General features: G+C 36.0%; 1 long non-coding RNA gene across 5 annotated transcripts in view; it reads left to right on the plus strand.

The window, feature by feature from the left end:
• The window catches only part of LOC138172687 (uncharacterized), a 122940-nt gene that overhangs the window by 14113 nt on the left and 98838 nt on the right, over positions 1-9989 (plus strand). The gene's annotated exons all lie outside the window — the stretch shown is intronic.

Below are 9989 nucleotides of genomic sequence, written 5' to 3' on the forward strand. Positions count from 1 at the left end.
CTCTCTCTCTCTCTCTCTCTCCCTCCCTCCCTCCCTCCCTCCCTCCCTCCCTTCCTCTCCTCTTGACAAGAATTACATTACAGGCACATTAATTTACAAAAGTTGAAAACAGGACCACTGTGCTTTGTCCTATACAAGACTCTGCAATGTCCTGGAGTAACTTTCAGTCTAGCTTGGGAAATAGACTTGGAAAAACTAGAGAAAATTCAGGCACCAAGGTTTGCTATAACTGTATGCTAAGGTTTGCTAAGTGGTCAAAAGTATCACAGAAATTCAGAAAAGGGAGAAAGTAAAAAGCAAAAGATGCTGAGGGAACTGAGTCAAAAAACAAAAACAAAAAAAAAATCCTCTGTTCCAATCTATATTCTGATACCAACTTCCTGTGTGACCTTGGGCAAGTCACTTATCTCTCTGGGCCTCAGTGTTCTCATCTCTAGAAAGAGGCAGGTGGAACGAAAATTTAGTGCTGGGCCTGGGTTGAGGACGACTTGATGTTGAATCTAGACTTTAACACAAACTAGCTATGTGATCTTGCGCTATTTATTAAACCTCATCTGCCTTAGTTTCCTTAACTATATAGATAGACTAGGGGAATAATAATACCATCCACCTGATGGTGGACTATTTGAAGATTAAATGAGATAATATACAAAGCACTTAGTATAGTACCTAGCACATAGTAGGTGCTTAATAAATGATCTTTTAGAGCTATATTAAAAAATCCTATACATAAATATAGAATAGTTACATAGAATGATATATATGCACGTGGTATAAATTATTATATATGTATATACATATATGCACACATACATATTCACGTATACATATATAATATACACACATATTGTGGCTAAAAGGCTAGTCTTACAGTGAAGACCTGACACCTGGTTTCAGGTCCTATCAGTGAAACTATTTCTGTCAATTGCTATTCAAGTGGCTTTACATCTCAGTGGCTAAAAAATCTCTCTAATGATTAGTTACAGAAAAAATGCCAACCTGATTTATAGGAGTTTCCTCAACATCAAACTTCTGCTCTGATTATCATATTTCTTGAAAAGTTATATATTACATTGTGTGTATATGTGTGTATGTGTATCATAGAAAATTCTATCATTATTTAGAGAAATTCTATTTAGTTGACTTTATGTAATGCAGTTAAACATGATGGGGACATATGGGGAAATTGTGTTTGTCTTTCTTCTTTGAAGTGGACCATGGCATAAGGGAAATGAAGTCATGACTTGCAGTTGACTTTGATTCCTGTGAGGGAGGGCTGTGCAAGGTCACCAGCCTCACTTTCTCCTCCAGAATCATCTGGGTCCAGTGGCCAGATATTGAGATGACTGGAGGTAACCCAGGATGGAATGGGAAACCCTGGGCCTTTTAGGTTAAGGTCTTTTTAGGTACTTACTTAGAGTGAGGTAATGCCCATTCACAGAATAGGCCTCTTTAAGAAGTGAGTCAAGGGACGGCTCTTTTAATTAAAAAAAGAAAAAAAATAAAGCTGGAAGGGAAGGACCCTCAGGTTTGCTGTTCCAAAGAGAAACAGTTACCATTGACATTCACTCTAAGGCCAGAGGGCCCAAAACATAGTCATTAAGTGGAGCTTGGGCAGGGACCTATTGTAGTCCAATCTATGACCTTCAGACTGAACTGGATTTAAGGAGGTAGCAAGGAAGGAAGAAAAGGAAGGATTTAAGAGGCCTATTCATTGAATGGGCATTACCTCACTCCAAGTGAGTAGCTGAAAAGGCCTTGACCCAAAAAGGCCAGGGTCTCCCATTGAATTTTGGGTTATCTCTGATCATCTTGATGAATATCTGGCTGTTGGACCCAGGTGGCTCTGGAGGAGAAAGTGAGGCTTGTGACCTTGCACAGCCCTCCCTCACAGGAATCAAAATTAACTGCAAGTCATATCATCATTTCGCTGATGCCATGGTTCTCTTAGAAGACGAAGGAAAAATACAACCTGTGAGTATATCTAGCCTCCTGAATGGGGACCCAGCTAGTTGGGTAACTCAGCTCCTCCTCTCCTCTCCTTCCCCATCTCCCTCTCCCTCTCTTTCCTCTTCTCCTTTTCCTCTCCAAAGGAAGTTACATTTTGATGGTCAGAAGCTGCCCACTTAACTATGTGGGGAAATATGGAAGATAAGAATGTAGCCTGGTGTCATAGAGGAAAAAAATACACTACTTTGGAGTCAGAGGACCTCAGTTCAAATTTCAAAGATGATACTTACACTAGTGTGACCTTGGTCATATTGTTTAACTTACTTGGACTAAGACTAGATGACTCCAAGGACCTCACTGGCTCTAAATATATATTGTCATTATTGTTGAATGAATATTTGACATTTTAAGAAGGTAGTTCAAATCCTGACAGATACTTTCTAGCTGTATGAATCTCTTGCTTATCTGAACAGGTCACTTAATCTCTCAGTCTCACTTTCTTCATCTGTAGAATGGGGTTAATAATAGCACCTACCTTATAGGTTTGTTGTGAAGATCAAATGAGATAACATTTGTAAAATAAATGTTAAGACAGTGGCTAAATTACTTGCTTTAAATTTCAGCTGATCAATTCCCAAACTGCAGATATGTAATTCTGTAGTACTGTTGTCTATATGATAGCAACAAAGAACTTTTTGCAAAAAGCAGGGTAGCACCTAGTCTTTGTCAGAATAAGACAATCTAGTAGGCATGATTTGGAATTGGAAAATGGCATAGCCCTGGACAGCAGGCTATATTCATTGGAAAGAGGGAAAAACAAAATACAAACACAAACAAAACTAAACAACAAGACTGATAAAAGGGGATTTCACTCTTTTTTAAGGTTGCATGCATACAGATTGTTTGACATTCTGCATGACTGAATCTTTGGCTGAATTTTAATACTGTTCCTTCAGGAAGACTTTGTAAGTAAGCCAAATCTCAGTTTCTGGATTGATGTTCAAACTGAATTTTATCTCCCTAACCTCAGGTATACTGCTGAAGCATTCTCAATCCTTTTATTAGGCTCCTAAATTTGCCAATGGGCATTACCCTGTAACACCAAGAAAACTGTGCTGGAATTTCAAGGTCTAAGACTAAAATTCCCTTTTTCTAAACAAGACATAGTTCCCCCCCCCAATCCTTTGGATATTTTATGTTATATCTCATTATTTTTTTAAAAAATATCATATTTTTATGTGCTGCAACTTGATGGTGCAGTAGAGAGAACATTGGACTTGGAGTCAGAAAGACCTTATTTCAAATTCTGACAGATGCTTCATAGCTGTGTGACCCTGGACAAGTCACTTAGCTTCTCTCAGCCTCAATTTCCTTATCTGTAAAGTAGAAATAAAACTACCTACCCCACAGGGCTATTGAGAGACTCAAATTAGAAAGCATATGCAAAGTATTTTGCAAACCTTAAAGAATCATATAATTGCTAAAGAAAGTGACCTCTAGAGTGCTTTAGGAATTCCTTTTCAGGTACTAGCTGAATGAAATGGCTTCTTCCTAAATCAGAGATTCTTTGATTCTGTGATACGGAATGTTCATATCCTATCCACTCCTTCCAAAAAAACAAACACACAGATCAGTTCTATTTATGTCTACATTTCACATAACAGAGTAGAATAAAGTTTTTAATGTGACCTTATTGTATCCAGTTGTATGTGACTGACTCATAATAAGGAGGGATGAAATAAGGATGTCAGAATAGTTGAGAGAGAAACTGGAGAAAAGAAGATGAAAAGGAGTTGGAGGAGAGATTTGATCCCAAGTACCTTCTGACTTTATGACCACCAGTCTTTCTACTTTAACACATTTCTTGCAGAGGCAACATTCTCTGAAAAAATAAATTATTTTTGTTGTTCTTGCTGTTTATACAATCTACCCCCATTTTCTTTATATATTATCATATCATAATGATTTTTTTAGCATCTGTGATATCCTCTACAAGATTCCATGAGAGAGGATATAGATCTTGTCTTACTTTCCTTTGGAATCCCCACAGTAACTTAGACATATAAGTGTTCAATTAATATTTGTTTAATAAATGAAGAGGTGTAAAAGTAAATGAATGATGTTATAATACCAATCTAAAGATAGCATGCTAATTTCATTCTATCTATACACAAGCATATAGAATGCATTCATTTATTTAATAAATCAAAGACAGTCCTGTTTTTAAATTCCATGGGAGTCCCACTTCCCTCATTTATTCTTCTCTTGAGCTTTTAAGTTTTTTCATTCTTCTTTTTATTTGGGAACTTTAAACTAGACCATTTCAGACAATCATACTAATCTATACTAAATAAGATCAAAATTCACATTTTAGTTTTTAAATGTATTTTCCTTTTTATTCTACTTACTATTCTTTATTTTCTCAGTACCAATCACTTATTGATACAAGCAATTAATTGTCATGTATTGGGAACCTATGATTTGCCAGGAAGCAGGCACTGGGGAAACAAGTTCCAAGAATAAAAAATCCATCCTCTCAAAGAGCATATTCTAATGGGGGTAGAGTCTAGTGTAAGTTTTGTTTTGTTTTGCTTTACATATATTTGAAGGCAGTAAGAAAGAAACTAGTTGATAAAGAAAGGTTAATGTTTGGGTGGTCAGGAGGGGCAACTGAGTATGCAATCTGGGCAGTCTGTTAGAAGACACAGAAAGGAATGGGATTAAGTGAATGTGTAAAGAAGTTGATGTTAGCAAAGAGAAGGGTTACCACTTTGTCATAGACTAGGGGAAATAAGGGGAAGAATGGGTGATGATGTAAAGTTACTTTTTTTTTTTAGATTAGGAAAATGGATGAAGATGATGTTCACATTCAAAGGTTTTATTTTTTCCCAGTAAAGTAAGAGGCAAGCTCTTCTGTTGAGGGATGGAGTAAAGGTAGAGTGAGAAAGAAAGGTGTTGGAAGATTGAGGAGAAAAGAAAAGATTTGGGATAGATTCTGTTGGGAATGAGAACTGGAGTCAATACTGGAGGCATAAAAGAACTACCTTGCTTCAATGAGAGCTCAGTTGGGGTTTGATAACATGCATTTGTAATGTACCTTATCAGTACAGTTGTACAACGCTTTCTACCTACCTTTAGTGTCCTGTGAGTAGGAGAATAGAAGACAGATGGGGAGAACCTTGACAAGAGAAGAGTCTTGAGACAATCATGGAGCAAGCGATTCAAAAGGAGGAGACAAAGCAGAGTTGAAATAGGTAACAATGGGATTGAGGATGGAGAGGAAGGAACATAGCCACAGAAGGGGTAGTGGCCTAAGAAAATATTGAAGTTTGAAGAGGTATTAATTAATAGATGAAGAAAAATGTAGGAGGGGGTGAATAAATAGGGAGAGGTGGAATGATAAGAATTTATATTCAAATAGAGGAATCTCAGAGTTTCTAAACAAGGAAACTTAACATATATGGGTAATGGTGAGAGCTAATGTGTAAGTCTGATACAAGTATAACAAATTAGCAGATTGTGGGATTTAAGAAGTCTGACGACTTGTACTAAATGCTGGGATTACAAAGAATCTTGAAATCAACCCTTGTCCTCCAGGAGCTCAATTTATAATGGGGTATATGCAGGATATATGCAGAACAGATGGGGGGGAGAGCAATCTCAAAAGGGAAGGTATTTAGACTGGTGTAACAGCCCTAAAAACTAAAAACTCATTAATTTTATCTAAGGAATCTCTCACTCACTAGAAATTAGGAGTACAAGATAACATATGTATGCTTTATGAAGTTCTATTTATTGATTGATTATTCTTTTCTCCCACATAGTTCTTCAAAACTCAAAGACTATGGTCCAGTTGTAAAATTTGTTTCAGTTTGATTTTTCACTTCCTCAAAATCAGGATGACAAGAATTCTAAATCAAATGTAAATTTACATTTACAGGTCTTTTTTAACTCTAGGAAGTATGACTGTAACCGAGGAATAAATCATCATTCATGTTGACCATTTGTTCATATTTTTATTAACTATTTCCAAGCTACCAAATGTTATTCAAATAATAGCACCAAGCATTTATTTTATTCTAAAGAACTAAAGTTAGCAACACATATTTGTATCCATATGGATAATAAAATGAGAGTCTATGTCTGACATCTTCTTTTGGGGGGAATAAGTTTTGGAAACAGCCAGTATGATAATGGATACCACTAGATGTCACTATAAACAGACCATTTTCTCTGGTACAGATTCATTTTATTGTATTTTCAGATTTCCTGAATGGCTTTTGGGGGAATTAATTCTTACAGTATTGATTGCATCTAATCCCCTGCCTGGTTAGTCAAAGGTTACTAATTGCTAGATTCATACTTCTTTATGTGACCCTTCTAAAATCTGAAAAATGTTTTTAAAGAAATGGTAAGCCTTAAAAAAATGAAGGAATAGAGATTCCAAAATTGTCACTATTTTATTAATTAGCTGATTGTACCATGCATAGCCAGTAAGTTTAGTATATCTTAAGAAAGCTCAGCAGTATCTGTCTCATTAGAGGTGAAGAAGCTGACAGACTAATGCACATATGCTACAACATTAATTAGAGAATCAGATTTTTTCACAGCATAGATAATTTGATGGTGACAATGGCAACTCCAAATAATTGGATCTCTTAAAGAAAGCGGATGATGAACAAGTGTTAAAGGGTGAATTTCATTGTTATTTGCTCCATATAGGAATGAATGTGAACACAAAATCAAAGACTCTCAGAGGGATAGAGGCCCTTATCGTTCATCTGGTCAAATCTCTCTGCCAGTGTAGAAATTTCTTCTTTGGCATCCTTTGACAGATAGCCTTTGAGGGAAAGTAAGATGCAGTTCATTGGGAGTTTCTATCATGATATTTTAATCATATTTCATCTTCTGAATCTGCTTGGTATATCTCAGAAAAGGAAAGAACAAATTGGTAGACCATTTCAGTCATTTGTTGAATTCTAAATTATGTGAAAAATGTATGTATATATGTCTATATGTATATCCATATGCATATACACAATATACATGCATATATACAAATATATATGTGTGTATATATAAACACACATATAGTTATAATTGAGCCATCTTAAATCAATATACATAAACCGAGTCTTAATAAAAAAATATAGCAATCAACTGCTAAAATGTCCTTAATAATAGTCTGGTAGAGACAGAATAATGGGAGAAAATAAGTATTCAAACTGCCATGTGAGTTGACATTTAATAAATTCATATTTTAAAAATGACATTTAGCACACTAGATGATGATGCAAATGAGGTCTATATTTACAGAGGGGTGAAAAACAGCTTCTAATTTGTAGTGACTCTATATCCAATTCTATCTCTGAAAATGCTACATATGCCATCCTATTTATCTGGGGTAACTTTCTCATAAATAGCCCTCTCTCCCTGAGCAACTCTCAAATCAATAGAGCAACTGGAATGCTATTCTGCTCAGTACTGCGTCTGTGCTGGAAGGTGTCCAGTGTGGACAGGGAGGAACAGGCATGCTACATGAGAAAGGAAGTCTGATCTTCTATGAAGAACAAGTGGAAGAGAAACATGAATTCTAGCTGCAGATCTTTCTGCTAGTTTTTCTGTTTCCAAATCTCTAAAATGAGATGACTGGGCTAGATAACCTCTCCTCTCTTCCATCTTAAACACTCTAGGTCTATGTTGCATTTGGGAAAATAGTTCCTTTAAAAAAAAGCCATCTATTCACTAACTTACAACACTGTCTCTCAGATTGAACTGTCCTGAGCAATCCGACAGCCTAGATTTGGAAAGACAGATAATCTGCTTTGGAAGGAAAGGGAAAAGAAATAGATAAGGCAAGAATCACCCTGAAAAGCCTGCTTCAGGGACCCTAACCTGACTAGTGTTTGTGGTAAGCAGCAAAGAGTCAATCCATTTGTAATGCTCTGTATATTAAATGAGAATTCTTACTCTCCTCCATTTCTGTTCTTCAGAGTTTAACATGCAGCTATCATTACTTCCAAAATTTAACACTTTGATTTCCTCTCAATTCATGTGTTTTGTCTGATGGTATTAAAAAATGTTAGAATAACTCCAAAACAAAGAAAAGGCTAGACATGAAACTACTCTATGTATAACTTTTAAGTCACTGGGGAGTGGTAGGGTCAAAAATGGACATATGATGTGTAATGATAGTATTTATTATGTCACTATGGCATTCTTATTCAGTAAGAAATGTATCACTTTTCCCCATTTCTCTTACTCTTTCTTCTCAGTTTTTCCTCAGCCTCTTTCTCTCTCAACAAGTTATCAAAAAGTGTTGAAAATCATGATATACAACTGCTTTCCTACCTCTGGTTTCCCCAACTTCAGCTTCTGCAGATTCTCCCATTTTTTTGGTCATCTACTTCAATTCCTAACCACTCGCTCACTTGACCCTTTGAAGATGTGTTGTATTGGTTCTACTATCTGGTTTGTGACACTTTCTTGTTATGAATTTGGTAACTATGTATATGCTACTTTTTATCTGTTCATCACATTGTTCATTGTTGTGCATCCTGTTCACCTCAAGTACCTATTTAATCCTGAAAATCTTGCCTGGGTATTTGGCTCCAACTTATTTCCTGTGTCCATTTTTTGGAACCAATAAGTACTTCACATGACTCAACTGATCTCAGACCTTTGTCTCTACTATATTGTTCCCTTTCTTGGATTCCTCTGTCTTTATCCAGGGCTTCCAAAGTAACTCTATTTCCCCAAATCTCAAAGTTTTATCATGTTTTTATAACCTACTACTCCTCATGGTTCTGACCTTGATAATGGTCCACCTAATTTTGAATTCTACTGAGAATTGTCAAGGCTTTCCATATGGAAAATGAACAAATGGAAGGAAGAAGTTTTATCTTTGAGGATACAAAAACAAAATAATCAAGTAAAAATCAATTCAAAAATAAACAACGGCAATAGCAACAACATTCTTGATGTTTTAATAACTTGGAATGAAATCTCAAAAAAAAAAACAAAAAAGCTCAATTCTCTTTCCAGGTAACCTAACCGTGATTTGTCACTTTCCTAATTTTAGAGTTAAGAACTAGTAGCATTTGACCTGCAGGGAGCTCCCAGCCTAGAGCTTTTTTCTCCCTCAGACTCTTACCAGGGAAATTCAGGAAAATTGTGCTGATCAAACACACCTAATTTGTGTGAGCTCAGCCCAAAGCTGTGGAAAAGGCACTGATTAAATAGGCTAATTGAGATGTAGTTTAGGGTCCTTTTGTACTTAAATGTCCAACAAATTAACATTATAGAATTGGATCCTCTCTTCAAAAGTACCATATATCTACCTGTATACCTCATTCAAATATTTTTTTTTTGAGATTTTAAGTCACCCAATAGCAAGGTAAGACTCTCATAGTCAAGATACGGCCCATAGTTAACACAACAGGAGATGCTGATATGGGCAAAAAGCCATGGAAGCAGCTGTCTTGTAGTCCTGGTCAGCAATATGTCTATCATAAGGCAATCTTGTTAGTTTTATTCTTTCTTAAGCACTAAATCTATTCTCAAATGTCAAAAGAGAACAACAAAAATTGTTCCTTTGAAGTTTAGTATTCCATTTCTATGAATGTCAGAAGTTCACTTCTCTGTCACTGTGATATTGTTTCCATCTGTACGGTTCCAGAACCAACAAGACATGGGGCACTGATTTACAGAGAGAAGGGTTTCTTCAAAAACAAAAGGGCTATAAACTTTATTCTCTTTCTTCCATCATCTGCTCCCGAATTTCCACTGTCATTCAAGTGAATGAATCATTTATTTCTCTACTTCCATTACCCCCACTCCAACCAGCAACTTGGATATATATTAACCAGATATTTTATAAATTACTTTGGAGGACTAACTTCAATCTTTCTTCCTTCCTTTCTTTCCTTCTTCCTTCCTTCCTTCCTTTCTTCCTTTCTTTGCTTCTTCCTTCCTTCCTTCCTTCCCTCTTTCCTTTCTTTCTTTCTTTCTTTCTTTCTTTCTTTCTTTCTTTCTTTCTT

This window comes from Petaurus breviceps, unplaced genomic scaffold (assembly GCF_028583685.1).
Source record: "Petaurus breviceps papuanus isolate PSGF00001 unplaced genomic scaffold, PetGlider_PUasm1.0 551, whole genome shotgun sequence".
Lineage (NCBI taxonomy): Eukaryota > Metazoa > Chordata > Mammalia > Diprotodontia > Petauridae > Petaurus > Petaurus breviceps.